This window comes from Ptychodera flava, chromosome 16, assembly GCF_041260155.1.
Source record: "Ptychodera flava strain L36383 chromosome 16, AS_Pfla_20210202, whole genome shotgun sequence".
Taxonomy (NCBI): domain Eukaryota; kingdom Metazoa; phylum Hemichordata; class Enteropneusta; family Ptychoderidae; genus Ptychodera; species Ptychodera flava.
In genome coordinates, this window is record NC_091943.1 from 35913062 (window position 1) to 35929150 (window position 16089).

General features: G+C 36.9%; 1 protein-coding gene across 2 annotated transcripts in view; it reads right to left on the bottom strand.

Annotated features, from left to right (window-relative positions):
- Window positions 1–16089, bottom strand: part of LOC139114704 (corticotropin-releasing factor receptor 1-like) — a 130763-nt gene that overhangs the window by 109022 nt on the left and 5652 nt on the right. The window lies entirely within an intron of this gene.

The window sequence follows — 16089 nt, forward strand, 5'->3', positions numbered from 1 at the left end:
CAACAACAACAGCGGGTATTCGCAGATACCCCCGTATTGTACAATGATTGACAACTCGCTAACAAGTATAGCAAAGATTGACAGTAACACATCAAAGAAATTGTTTCCGTGACGTCACAATTTACTTGAATAACACTGAAAACATGATAGCTATGTGCTAGTAAGCCTTAATGTCTTTGAACTGGCTGTACTCACAACACACAGAAATACACCAGTTCTCTGTTCATATGGTGTGCACTCAAAACAAACTCAGCAGTCTAATAGTGACAACTCTACAGTATTTCCGGTCACTATGACAAATAAAAGTTATCTCAAAGTTTGAACACACTATAGTAATTTTACAAGTGTACAGAAAATAAAAGTAGCCTATAGCAGTGAGGCTTTAACTCTAAACTGATACTCGAACAATGCAACAGTTCAGTAAAATTCAGTAAACACTAAACGTCAACCTGAACTCAGTTGTAGTTCTATCAAACTAATACAACAGTATTTCAGTGTCAGACAACTTGTACAAACACTCATACTATTCTAAGCCTTCTTGTAGGGAAATAACAATCGCCCACTTTTCGAACCAATTTCACCCACGATCCAAACTATAAACGTCCCTCCAAGCGGCAAAGAATCACTCATACAAAATCGACTTACACTCGTGTGTGTGAGATTATTAAAGCACGATTTCGATTCCGCCGAAAGTTCGGATTTGTAGGCAAAGTTTACACAGTTCGAAGGACGAGAATCTTTGTTGTCCTACAAGCGTGTATATCTACTAAACCTGATCGTTACTGTTCCTGACGTCCAGTCCGGTAGCGCGGCGTAGCGTTGAAGGTGCATAGAAGTTCCATATACAGGCTGGTGGGTTCCCACTCGCGCCGAAGCTTCCGGTCTGTCCTTTCACTCGTAGCTACGTCACTCGCCCACACGTGGTTGGGGCTTGATGGATCGTTGTGTCAGAAATTGTCTCTCTTACCACATATGAATGTTCTCTAAATGTTCCTGAGTCTCACCCATACTAGACGGTGTGATGGTTGAGTCAGTTCCGACGTTCACAACGTCGGAACAGAAAGTTTGAAATTCGACTATACACAAGTCGCGTCCGGCCCCATGCCGTCTTCCAGCTTCTTCTTCTACGTCACCAGACATGTGACATAGTATACGTCATAGCCCGCCAATCACTGGCGTTTAGCGGCTCAAACTTTCTAGGCTAGTGTTCTGTTCGCTGGCCACCACACAAGACCAGCAATAAGTTCTTGAATTCGTCATCTCCATCCAAAGATACGAAGATTTATAGAGTCTATATCTCCAACAATATTACATCGCGTATCCTCCGAACAATCCTATAATTATTGTGTAAGTGTACTGAGTGCACAAAACACATTCACTCAATCATACGTGTAGAAGCAGTCTGACAACACATAAAAGGTACTGTTTCTCTATTAAATAAAAATGAGTGAAATCACACATGTGATACCGAGCTCTATTAACTGCATAATATTTCCCATATATTTTACTTGATTTATCAAAGTCAGTTTCCTTGTCAGTATGTCCACCAACGATCTTTATTACAAGCATAAATATCCTGGATCTCTGATTATTGTTCAACAATTATACTTTGATGAAAACAAACGAGAATATGGACAGGTAAGAGGTAAGAAACTGATCAACATTTTTATCTACACAGTTAAAAAGGTTCGCCACTTTGTTATGCAGCTCAAATTCAAATTAAACATTTCAGATGTCTACAAATGTTTGAGGTGTAGGTCTGAATATTTTAATGAAACTATTTATATATTGACACCAAGCCTCACTTAATCATTCTGTCTGTTATGAAATGATACGGTCAAAACTATGTAGCACAACTTTCCGACAAAGATGACCGAAGATCACTCGGAGAACGAGACCTTCTGTGCAAATTTAACGATGTGTAGACATCTATGTGTTCAGGCAGCGTTTTACAATGTTGTTTTGGACAACTATCGTTCAATCGTCCTCATTCACTTTTGATCCTTGCACTTGGATGTTGTTGTCAATGCCGTAAACGATAACATCACCTGATGCATTGGAAACAAAAATTAGAATTACAAATTGCAATTCCTCGTTCATTCTGTGTAACAATAAACCCAACTTTCTCCTCGGAATATCATGATATCGGTTCTTGAATTTGCTTGAATGCGTCCAAAGCTGGCTGAGCTCTATGGAAAGTTTTAGACTCTAACGGATTCAAGTTGCAATAACGACATCAAAACTTGGTAAATGATGTATTGGGCATGAACAGGAAAAACAAGTTGTAGCCTCCATAACTTGCATAAGCTGAGAACTGTCACCTTTCGAGCCAGCAGACAACAAATCATGTAACTTTTCTTTGCGCATAAAAGTCAGGTATTTGATTACGTGTCGTGGTTGACCTAGAAATATATAAATGGTTGCTATTTTCGTCAACAAACTAAAACGGCATTCTAGCCATCAACAAAAATTCGCTGCCACCTTGATCTACTTACTGTCAATTGAGGGGCGCCTTGGTGTGCTGCTTTTGCTCCAGAAAATGCACCTTGTTCTCGATAATCGACCACTTTAAAAGAAACTATCTATCTTTGTGCCTTCCTCACTTAAGCTAAACGTCTTTTTTACAGCCTTTTTGGAAAGACTTTCCCCATTAAGGTGAATTCCGTTGTTATATCACACGGCCCTTAAGTGTCATTGTCAACAAAGCAATTTATTCTGAAAGGTTCCCTTTTGTTAAAACTTTCAAGACTTGTCTTTAGGATAATGTTGATACATTGCAAAGAGTGAGTCTGCGCAGTGGAGTGACTTATCAATTATTCAAAAGTAGGTTTAGAGGAATTGGACGATACCTTACATTTTATTTAAGTAGGTAATGAGAACAACGCAGTGTTAGTTGGTTCACATAAAATCAATGGAGAAGTATCGGAAGTAAAACGCTACAAAATATAAAAAGGAAAATCGAAGACCACCGTTGCAAGGTCTGCGCCTTATAATATAAAGCATATTATTAGAAAAGGAAAGTGAGTTAAATTTTCGATTCCTTGTTTTATTTTAATGGTATACAGAGGTTGCTTGTCTAAAAATTTGCCAGTGAGTTGCATTTGTTCTCTTGGATCTAGTTCTACACATGAAATATTTCGTATATTATTTATCTGATTATTATTTTGATCATTTATTTACTGCCACGGGCATGCATGTCAACTTGTACTCGGATAAGATCCTTTTATATCAATCAACCATGCAAGATCTATGTGCTCGTTGTTGATGCTCGAATATTCTTCTTGAAATGCTGTAGTACAAAGTTGACATGGCTGTGACTCTACTAGACGATTTGAATTGTGCACCAATGTATTGCATTAACAACGTGATGGTCGGTACTGACAACTGACACCAGACCCAGTTTGTTCTTGCGTGTCCATTTTGACATCTGGTACTCACAAAAACCTCGTTCGTAGCTTGCAGAAGCCATTAGTTCGCCACAATGCTGTTGACGATACGCTGTGCACGATATGACGTGATGGTGCAACCGTTTTCTTAATTAGTAAAAGAAAGAGCGAGGAGATACGAAAGAGGGTATTCATGTGGAAGGTGAAAGGTCATAGTCATACTAAGTCAACGGCAGGACACACAAACACTACTAAAAGTGACCAATAAATTTGCTTTTATAAAAACTATTTACAAATCAACAAAATCGTACAGGTATGATTTATCTGCATAAAGTTATTCTCAATTAGCTCTACGTCCTTTTCAATAAGAGTGAAAAAATGGTCTCAGTGCTAACAAATCCCTTAGCTTTCGCCCTAAAGATGGCCCCTCAATTTGAGGGATTAAATTGAAGATAAAGTTTAACATGCCGTTGTATCTCGGTTAACTGATGATATTACCATCGAATCGCGAAATAGGATCATCATTGGTTCAAATTACAGTTCTGTATACCCGGCTTGTGTCTAATGGAGAAGTATCTGGCTGTAGAATAGTCACAGAGGGCCACTAAACATTTGTTCGCGAAGGAAGCAGTTTTCGTCGAGTATAATTTAATCAAAGCATCGACAGATATCGATAAATCAAATGATTCTCTCCTGGCATGAAAGATGCAAGATCTCAAGGTGTTTCTCAAAATACAACTGAAGCTATAACTCAACTTGTTACTAGAGGTCGATCAACTACTACTAGCCCCCGTATTCCTCCGATGGCAAAGCAGAGTTCAATTCGAACTACAGCAATTATCGCGCAATAGATGCAGCTGTTTCAACTTACAGTCCGACACAAAACTGATTCCTTTATGAAATTAATTTCAGGAATAGCAATTAAAAAACGGAACGCTTTGTTTCACGTAATTATTTATTGTTTGTGTATTTTTTTCTGTGAACTTTTCAATGTAGCTTTACCACTTTTACCTAACTTCAACTAGAAGATTTGTTTCGACTTTGATCGGGCTCTATACCCAAGGTACACATCCAGACATCCACGTTTTCTTTCGGGTCTGACATCAAGTGGAACTACTCATTCTGCAAGCCTTAAAGGCAACATTCATGAGGGTTTCTGGTATAGTCTCCATCTAATCGAGATGTTCGTGATTAAAGAAATACTATGCCTAACAAGGTATCTGAAATAGTATTTACTGCCTATTAATTCAATAAAAGATTTATAGAGTCACCGGATAAATAAGCCAACAGCTATACCGTTGCACTGTAGCGTAGATACTCGACATAGGCACTACCATCACCAAAATAGTCCTGCCATTGGTTATACCAGTGAAACGTAGAACTTTAAGAAGTCGTTTTAATACACAATGTACAATAGACTGAATTATATATATATATATATATATATATATATATATATATATATATATATATATATATATAAAAGAATTAAATTTTCTCAACGAATAGACGGCGTGGCCTTACAGAAAACGCCTAACAAGAACGCTGATCAGATATACGATTGCTGTGTGGATTATTTGCAGAAGACCACAGTGTTCCCAGAAACAATCAAAATAGCCCCTGGCAGCAGCTAAACGTCGGATTAAAATACAAATAGGGAGACCGTTCAATATTACACGTGATAAGTGTTTCCAAATGAGCACACGTTGTCAAGGTAACCAAAGCCGGGAAGATACCAATGAAAGAGAATAATGATTTTTCCTGCTAATTAATACCATACACTGTGTCTTACATGCGGGTCTTGTAAGATTAAAGTCGCTGGAAAAGATGATCATTTCCTTTCTTAACAACGTGCACTCCTTTTGAGGTGAAAAACTGACCGGACAAAAAAGGAGAAATCAGCATCGATTATGAATTATCCTATAAGAGAGATCTTTGGAGAGCTGACAGATTTCGTGAAATGTTTTGTAACAAGTTGTTATTGTCCATCATGCTGTGCGCCTGATCAGCGGGAGAGTAAGAGACAATGTAAAGTAATCATATAGGAATTAACATAGCCTGCGTTTGTGTCTTATCGACATTAGAATTTTAGATTTTAGATTAACGACGTAAAGTTATGAGAGAAGCAATCACATTCGTTCGGAAATCTGAATCATAATCTTTATCATAATCACGCAACCAGTGTATGTATCCAGGAATCACACACAAGTAGATGGAGACATAAAAGCAAATATGCACAGAATAAAGATCAAGGTCGAAGGTCAAATCATGAAATGTACTTCCTGGTCATAAATCTATGAAGTACCATGTGCTTCATTAAGAGTGATCACGTCCATGTATTGCACGAGTTGTGTATCAATATACGAGTGCCACAATTGGCATTTTCCTTGTAATTTCTTGAGTTTTGAAGAAATTTGATTTCGGTACATCCATGATATGGGTTCTCATGGGAGAAAACGGGTTCAAACCGACAAATTTCCCGTGTATTTCCAGGGAAATAGAGGGTGGAGAATAACATGCAATACTGTAAAAATTCTTTCAGAAATCGACTAAATTTGAATAGCCGCAGGTAAACACTTGGTGTAAGTCATTATAACTTGTGGGTGTACCAAATGTCGTATAATAGCTTACTTTTAAAATGGATGGACATACGGATATGGAGATTGCAATATTCGTAATCGAAGGCTGAAGCTGAACGTGAAAGTCAAAATGACGTCCGGCGACTTCACTGGTTTGTCATTGCATTTGCATCAATAAAAAACGCATCAAAAATATTCGATTCTTGTATGAAATTATTTAAAGAAAATTAGTCGACTGGTGGCCTTAAACGATCGAATTTAGATGGTGTCAAGGGGTACACTAAGTATAAAGGATGACATTGGATTTTCACGTCGTTTTTAATCGATATGTTGACATTCTCAGAAGGATATTCCACAATCATAGCGATATCAACTTAAATAGGAGACGCAAAGTGGTAAGAATCCGATTTTAATTTTTTTTTAAAGAGGGAAAAGCAAATCGAAATTCTTATCAACACATAATTGCACTGAGATGCGGCCAAAGTACGCTTCCGGCATGCCACCCGACAGCCATTAAGTATTCCATAATGCAACTATTAAGTCTACACGAAAACACAATTGTGAAATTTGCCTTTCTTGTGGTATAGACCCAAAATAACGGAACGATAAAAAAGTGGACCATACGAGAATTGCCTATTCAAGCTAAGTATTTTCCATGACTTTTGTTTTGTTTTCAAACATACAATTTTCGTTGTGATCGATTTCCAGTCATGTTTATCTTGTCAATAAAGCCTGTTTTATGGTCCGGACTGTACAATGTAGAAATCAGTAACAATGTGCGCGATGTGCTGTCTTGGTAAAGTTACAACTTTGTGTCCCAGCGTACGAATAAAATGATGAAAATATTATGCAAAGTTACAGCTACTTTTCCTATAACCTCGCTCTAACTATTGGTGTTGGTGAATTACTATGACAAAAGAAATGAGACACATCATAATTGTGCTAATGGCATCGGAAAGCACAAATCATCGACCACGAGTGCAAGTACATGTACGTCTTTGATGGATCGGTATCTAGCCTTTCGATATTTCGATATCCTGCTGAAATTACCAAGTCAAGGTCAAATGGATATTTCAAATGACACTGGAAGTTGTTTTTCAAGCTGTGCATAAGTGACTGTGAACAATGGTAGATATTACAAAGACTGAACACCGTGGAAGACTGTACTTATGGTAGTAGTTTTGAAAAATCATGAAATTACAGGCGAGTGAGCACTGTCAACCGCTGGGACGAACTTATGGTAATAAAGGGCAAGGACCGCTTGAGTGTGAAGGGGTCAGAGGAGATGGCAACTTTAAATCACCAATTTTCATATATATATATATATATATATATATATATATATATATATATATATATATATATATATATATATATATATATATATATATATATATATATATATATATATATATATATATATATACAAAATGTATACAATGTGCCCTCCCGGTTATCACCATAATGGCTTTATGGCAACCTCTGAACTTGGGCACAGAGCGTGTATATATATATATATATATATATATATATATATATATATATATTATATATATATATATATATATATATATATTATATATATATATATATATCTGAAGTATACAGATGTCCTCGTGGGAAATTACAGTGCTCGATGCTAAAGCAGAGCGTTATTAATAAATAAACAAACAAATTACTTCAAGTACAAAGTAATTAAATCTATTACTTAAGTTTCATGCATCTTGCAATCCTCAGATTGTGTTGCATGACCCTAGGCACATCACGTAAAATACATACATATATATATATATATATATATATAATATATATATATATATATATATATATATATATATATATATATATATATATATATATATATATATATATTTAAGCCTAACACAAACTGAATGACAGAAGAGAGTGCCTCTGTCGCAGTGTTGTACAGAACTGATCGGAATAGTCACTTAGAAATACGATAACTCAAACGAAACCCTGAACAATGACCTTGAGAAATTGTTTATTATCTAATCTAGAACTTGTCCGCAGTTTTCGTATGATACCCAAAAACAAGTTCATCGGTATCATAAGAACACCACTGAGATATTTATGATTCGTCGAGCCCCTAAGCATTTTGCATACGGTTTCCTGGTCACAAGGGTCAACTAGGAAAAACATCAAAGGCATTTGTTGCTCTCGATGGCTTAATCTAGTAATCGGGGGACCGTGTACGGAAGTGTTGAGTAAAAGCATGGGATGCACTTCGGAAATTACTTGCGCATCAATGATGCGCCTATTTGTTTGCAAAACCCACTTTACGTTATATAATTTGCACTTGAGGAAAGTGATGCAATGGTCTGTACGATGTAAAATAGAATGATTTGGTAAGTACGTATATATTGTTATTCATGCTCGGAAAGATCTGACTGAGTATCGGCTTTCAGATTAAAGTTCTCTCTGTGATATTCACACTTTACCTATGTTCTCAGCAGGCCGGCAACACGTTGAAAAAAAAACTACCGCATGCATCCTGTATAAAAGATAGTTGGAAAACAATGTGTCTGTATCCAAGCATATTACTGAGCAACTTGCCCCGAGCTAAAAACCTTCCTTTAAGTCTCCAGGGCTAGGGAGTTCATTCAGTCTTCCTTTCGATTATACCCCTTCAATAAGGGCTTTTCATTTGGCCAAAACAGTTTAAAATCAACGATTGTGATTCAACGTTTCAACATATGTAAACAATTAGCGAACGCCTTGAAGGAAAGTGGAAACAACTGAACGTTTAATGCCAAACCTGACCTTTCAAGGGTCAACGGGCATTTGTGCAACCCTGAATAAACGTTGCCCCATTACTGGTAAAACACTCACTGCCACGTTTGACTTATACAGCAAAAAACAGGATGGTTGGACAGTCTCATATACATTACGTTTACTTTTTTGTACGTAGCATACAAGTTTTGTAGATAACATTGTAGATAAGAAGAGCCGACTCATTTGAGTGTCTGGATAGAACACACAAGGGAATTGATAAATTACTTGTTGAGTTGATAGTAGAGACTGAAGTTAATTAGGACAGCACTCTGGCTAAACAAACCATAATACGATGTATACCTACTGATGCCAATCTGTTTTTATAGACACACAAGGATAAACAGTGGAGTGGAGTGTTACATGATTGGTATTTCACTCAAATGAGTCGGCTCTTTTATCTACAATGTTATCTATTGAACTTGTGTGGGACTTACAAAAAAGTAAACGTAATGTATATGAGACTGTTCAACCATCCTGTTTTTGACTATAAACTTTAACGAAACCGTTGATCATTTATTCCTGTATCAGATCTCGATTAACAACCACATTTCAAGAAAGGGGAATAAATTTGCCTTATCTATCTGCAGCAATCGAGTCTGTATTGTTGACCCCATGACCCTTCTATTCTGTCTGCCTGGCACATGACACTGAGCGATCTTCCCGAACAACCGAAGTTATCGGACTACGGCGGTATTTACAGTAAATATGTGCTTTTCCTTCTCGCCGATAAAGCTGATGCAATTTAATCCGGTGATAAAGGGTTTTCTTAAAGGTAAATCGTGTTGTGCTATTTTTGGAGTATTTCCTTAAATTTGCTGAAACTTAGCCTCTGGATGGCTTGACGTTTTTATTCTTAATGCCAAGGATGAAGGATTTAACACATTAGACATATAGATTTATAGTGTGCGAAAAATGAATTTCATAGTTAATGTGTCGCAAATAGGATTTACAGAGTTTTATTTCCAAACAATCAACTAAAAGAGTCATGCCCTACAATAGAAATACAGCTCTTAGAAAGAGTAATTGTAACAGTGACTAATATAATATGCAATACATATAAAAGATAAAAGTAAATAGTAAAATTGCGAATTTTCACCATTAAAACATAACAAATCATTAATTTACCATATAAAGTAGGTATAGTGTCGCCTCGGGTCCTTCAGAACAGTTTTCTTGAAATGTGTCAGAGTGTCACTCAAGTTTATAAAAGAGAATCGTAGAGTTTTTCTTCCCAACAATGCCTTTATATTTATGGCCCTCTTCTTACATCTTGAATTTCATGGTATATTACGAACTGTGAACTGCAAAGGATGAAGGAAACTGATGGTGATGAAGAATGGAGCCAAGTTCACATCCGTTTGTTCGTTTTCAGTTTTCTATAGCATCAATATCATAATATTTACCAGCAAAGAAAGAAAGGCTATAGTATGTTATTGAAGTACAGGGCAACGCACTGACCATCAACATTTATTTATGGTCAAGGGCGAGAGGAAAGCCAAAAATTAACGGGCGAGGCTTGCCCAGCCCTTAATTTTGGCTTCCGCGCCCATAAGTAACATTGATGGCCAGGGCGGAGTCTGTTATTTCCATTATATTTATCAACGAACCCAAGAAAACCGTCAAAATTTAAGGAAATTTTGCAAACGAAAGACAACGGGGACCAAGAACTGGGCAGTAACACGGCGCACCGTCACGCGCTGTAAAAAATTTGCAATTCTAGGGATTTTTTGGAAAAAGTATCAAAAGTAGGCCCAAAAGTGTCCATTTTATTTTGTGATTGATTATGATCATTGTACAAATCACAATTTACGATACTTGGAGTTGTCAATATTATTATTCATATTCAGGGGCATATAAACAAACCATTACTATAGAAATAACGGGCGACGCGCTGACCATTGACGTTTATTTATGGGCAAGGGCTAGAGGAAAGCCAAAAATTAATGGGCGCTTGCCGAGCCCGTTAATTTGGCTTTCCTCGAGCCCGCGCCCATAAATAAACGTTAATGGTCAGTGCGGAGTCTGTTATTTCTATTATGTTATCAACCAACCGGAGAAACCGTCAAAATTTGCGAAAATTTTCGGAGCGAACGACAACTGGGCCAAAGAACTGAGCAATACGCGACGCAGTCACGCACGCTGTAAAATATTGGTAAATCTGGAAATATTTTCAGAAAAAAGTATCTCAACCTGGCCCACAAGTGCTCCATTTTATTTGTGATTGATTATGATTTACGTTTTAGCTGTAAAGTTGCGATACTTATTATTCATATTCACGGGCATAAACAGACCATTACTGTGTATTTGTGGTCAGTCAGTGGTTCAGCTCGACCAATCAAATGCGACAGGCAGGGCCTGGTAATATAATGGGTATTTGTGGTCAGTCACGTGAATCAGCTCGACCAATTAAAATGCGACGGGAAGGGCATGGTAATATTATACTGGTTAGAGTATGTTTATTACATTAGGAGCATTTCAATTGGCCTGCAAGACATGTAGTGGCTGATGTCGGGTCATGTAGATACCAGAGTACTAACAATTTTTTTTTACAAATTAATGTAGGCGCCAAATCACTTCCTCTTTTGTATCAAACGAAGTGCGCATACGCATAGACGACTGAGCACTAGGACAGAACAGCTGATCTGTGACCTCTGATTGAAGACATGAGAGCTGTCGGGACCCGTGTTTAGGGGTGGATCATTTGATATCCTGGGCGGGGTCTGGAAGATTTACAAAAAAAATATTCCCAGCGAATGTCAATGAAAAAAAATTCAGCCAGAGGGGGCTTTCACAAAAAAGATAGCTTACTAAGGTGAAAGGAAAAAATCATCAAAAGTTATTTTCTGGAATACATTTTTATAATTTTCAGGGCGCCCTTCGGGCGGAAATTGAAGACTGTGTCAGATACACAATGGTTCTTTGGCCACATACATTTGGGGAGTGTAACATTTAGATTTTAATGCCTTCCTCATATAGCTCGGTCCCAAGGGTATAATTGTGGTCAGAACATGTAGCAACTTTTAGCTTTTTAAACTTCTTGTTCTGTTTGTTAGCTTATTTTTTTCCACTAGATATTAATATCACAATGTAATTTTGGATGTAAACATAAGACAATAAAAGCATATTACATCTGTGATTGTTAACGACTGAGCTGTGGTCCCTATATTATGAATTACAAATAAGAATTCTATAATTTAGACAGCTTGCATAAAATTGGGAACTGATTACGTAATGTGCAACATTCTACAGCGCAAACAGTAGAGGACTGTACATTTGTTGTTGGGGGAAAAAGTATCCAAATGAGGAGTGCGAGAAAAAAAAAGTTACCAGTCATCAGAGAGTGAAAAAAATTGAACAGTGGACCAGGTACAAAGAAATGCAACATCTTAAATCTTCCAGACCCCCCAAAGGATATAAATGGTCCAACCCTTAGTAGTTTCAACCCAATGCCACATATTTGGAGCATCGACACCGGTATTCCAAATCTGTCTTTCGGCATGGCGACTATGAACGCCACGAAATATCGAAAGTAATTAGAATGACAGTGACATTACACTGTCATGACGACAATGATAGCGATCTAGCATCTCTTTTGTCCGAAACGTATGTCTCATCCGGTAACTCTAAAAAGACTAATTTGACAAGAAAAGCTCATGGGCCTTCAAGGTCAGAGGAGTCAACAGCAGAAGTGCCACATTCACAAAAAAAGAAAACCATACTTTTTTTGAAACTCGCGTTAAAAGCACTCAGTTTTGAATGTTTCCACATCTCTGCATGCAGTCGTTTGATTTCTATCAAAGGGAAGCAGCTACAGCATCGGCAATGACACTGCTACTGACCTTCCTATCTGCAGTTGGCAAATGTGTTCATTGTCGTATTCTGATACCCGTCCCGAACGTGATAGCATACTGGAAGAGGAGCCGAACACTCATATCAGTTTTAGTGAGAATACAGTTTAAAGCGATTTCTGCTCTACATCTTGCTCGATCGTAGAGAAGTACGTTGAACTTGCTGACAGTGTAGATCCATATCGGGTGTGTGTAAAGGCACTTTGGATTCACACGTAACTACTCTGAAACGCAGAGCGTGACGATAAAGGTACTTTTGAAATGGCAAAAATTGTACATTTTTATGTCCTCTTACAGAGGCGTCACATTTCAGCAGACATCAATCAAGCTAGCCCCTGCAGTTTGCAGCTATTAGACCCGGAAAATGTTTACGGCAGAGATGATATATGGTATTCCACGGAATTAGAAAGGGGCGTCCAAACTACAGTATAATACAACTGTTCTCTTTCTTCAAAAACGCTTTATTTTTGTAAGTCTTACCCCGGGTGAGAGATCAACGTTACTGACGATAGAAAACCTGTATGTGTATTAATCTATTTAAGTGCTGTGCTCAATCTTGCTAATTATTCATTCTCGGGTGTTCAGTCAATTTTGCTTGAAGATATTTAATCTTACAGCTCATTAATTTAACAGATTGGTTATTAATAAGCCTCTCTATATGTGTGTATTGTACTGTAAAATGTTCACCATAAGCCTTCGACAATCTTATTAATTTCTCCCTACATGTATGGTTTCATATCAATACAAGCATTAATTACTGAAATAAAATGGTGATGATATCTGCTCATTCACTAATCTTTGTGTGAATTCACATTGGATTCTGCGTGAATTGTGCAGTATAAATACAATTAAATTGGCATGTAGTTTGAGAAAAATTGACAAGCTGGTTGAAAGATCAAAGTAGCAATATGTATGTCAATCATCTTCAAGTTATAACAAAAAATGCAAAAAGAAAAAGCGTCACAAACATCACAAACACATACTGAATTCAAAGCTGTATTTCTGGTGTCTATTGAGTCTATCAATTATTCAGACAAGAGGGTGAAAATTGGAATATTTTCAAATTAAAGAAACCCTTCGCTGCCATATTGTAAATCATGGGCGTCTTTCGTTAGATTAATAGTCTATCTTACTACATATTATGAGACATTCACCATTACCTCCGGAAAGGGATATGCTGCCAAGGCCTCTTTGATCAAACATACCCTAGTACACTTAAAAAATTAATTACCTCCCTACCCTAATACTTTTGCCATGTCCATTATAGAAAGGACAGACAATACCCCGGCAGGTATATTATGCTTAATTATATTAAAAGGGACAAATTTAGGTTAAGCTATAGTCATATTTTAAAGCTATGTATTATACTACATTATTAATAACGAAACACATTATTAGTTTAACGGGTCTTTTCCCTCATGCACACTTTTTCAAAGTGACTCCTAATTTAGATCTTTTTATTATCTGGCCTTCCCTGGGAGTAATATTCCGGAACGAAGCGTACACAGCATTGTTTAAGTGTCAGGCTATTCATTCACACCATCTTTGAGATAATCCGTGGAAAAGATTATTTCACGTTATTTTGGCTAATTGTGTTCAGCAAAGCTATACACAGTGCTTGTTCACCTTTAGAAACTATATGTAATTATTACATGAACATATTTCCTCGTTATAGCATGTCACCACTTTCAAAAAGGTTGGTGTTGCTGCGATATCTTCTCTGTTCTACGATAGCAAATTTGCGGACAACGGGGACGTAATCTGATACAATCCCTGACAAGAGAACTGTTCGTTTCCCGTCTACTATTTTGTATATGGGCAACCCTTAGGGAAACATATTCCTTGCTTTACTTCTACGTTCAAACTCTAGGGAAATTGTCCTGCACCGAGCGATTTATCTACAGCTGGTTACTTGCGTTACACTCATGATTAATTAAGAAAACAAACATAATTTCATTTCGAATTTATGTCGCTGTAAAAAGACCAGAACACAACGATAAATTGAGTTAAACGCCAAGGACTGTATCTCAACATCATAAGTAATTTCATGATTTAATTCAGTCGTGTAATTACTTCATTTGTAAACCTAACTTTTTCCTATAAATTACTTTCCATGCAGATGGTTTTCTCTAATCCCTAATCGCGCCCGATACCTCTAAGGCATTCATGTGCTCACACATCATTAGAATATCGGAGTCCCCTCCCCTCAATCATCCTTCCCACCCTAGGTATCTGTTAACGTGTTCCAAATCCTGTATAATCTGCTCACACATCAATTCGACGAAGCGTGAGTCAGCAATAGCTTCAATCAAGACAGTTTTGTTTACACATTTTCACTTTTCCAAATGTGACATAACGTCTGGAAAACCTACAATGATAGTGATGTTAGTGATGTTAGTCTCAATCCTTGATATTAAATAGTTTAAAATACACATGAATCTGAGTGTTATCCAACGCTTTTGCTATTCACACGTACACATCACATAGATGCATTTGAGGAAAGGTATTGTAACACCAATATCAATTACCACCGTCCATTTAATCTTATTCACATGACTTGTTCTCGTTATTCTAAATTTACCTTAATTAAATGAATATTAGACAAGTTTTTCTGCTGTAATGTCATACACCTATGTATCTATCCATCTATATGTAACACTATATACAAATAACTTTCCTTGTTTAAATTACAAAAACGTAGATACATCAAATATGAAAAATGCTATCATTAATACAATGTGTAAAGCAAATATAAAATATATGAACTTTGACCTTATTCAAATCAATTGGCATGCCCTTGCTACAATTTGCCCAATATCGCAAATGGAAACAAATGAGAACATGCATATCACCTAATTAACAAACCTCAGTAGGGCAATAAATGATAGTTTTGAATTTTAATTCTGTCCAAGCCAAAAGCGCCGCATAAATAATCCGTCCTCCATACATAAATCACGAACCATAACACATTACTGTATGGGTATTAGCTGACCAGGTGAACCATGAGACATTATACAGCCCATTTATTCTCGACAGTGAAACTTTTAGGCCCGTGATAACAGAATCTTGGTAGTCAGTGACAAGTCGAAAATCATAAACAAAACAAAATGATGAGAAAGATGAATCGTTATGATTTAATCACTGACAGTGATTTCTTTATTCAATAAAGTCACTCATGACAAATGTATCAGAACCCTAAAGTTCGATGTATGTGATATCAGCCCCGACAATAAATCATATTTTGTAATGGACTAAACGTGGATACCCAAAAACTGTGTCTAAATATATCTCTTCCCTACTTCTTTAGATCTTTGGCTCGGTCAAAAATAACCAAATAATCCTCGATTTTATTTTCTCCTTTGTCGAGCGCAGACTTTTGCGTTATAGTGTTCAAAATGCACTTTGGGTCCCTTGCACTTGGCCTTCACAAACTAAGATGATACTTGTCATTAATACAATATAGACTATTGTTATTGTATATGA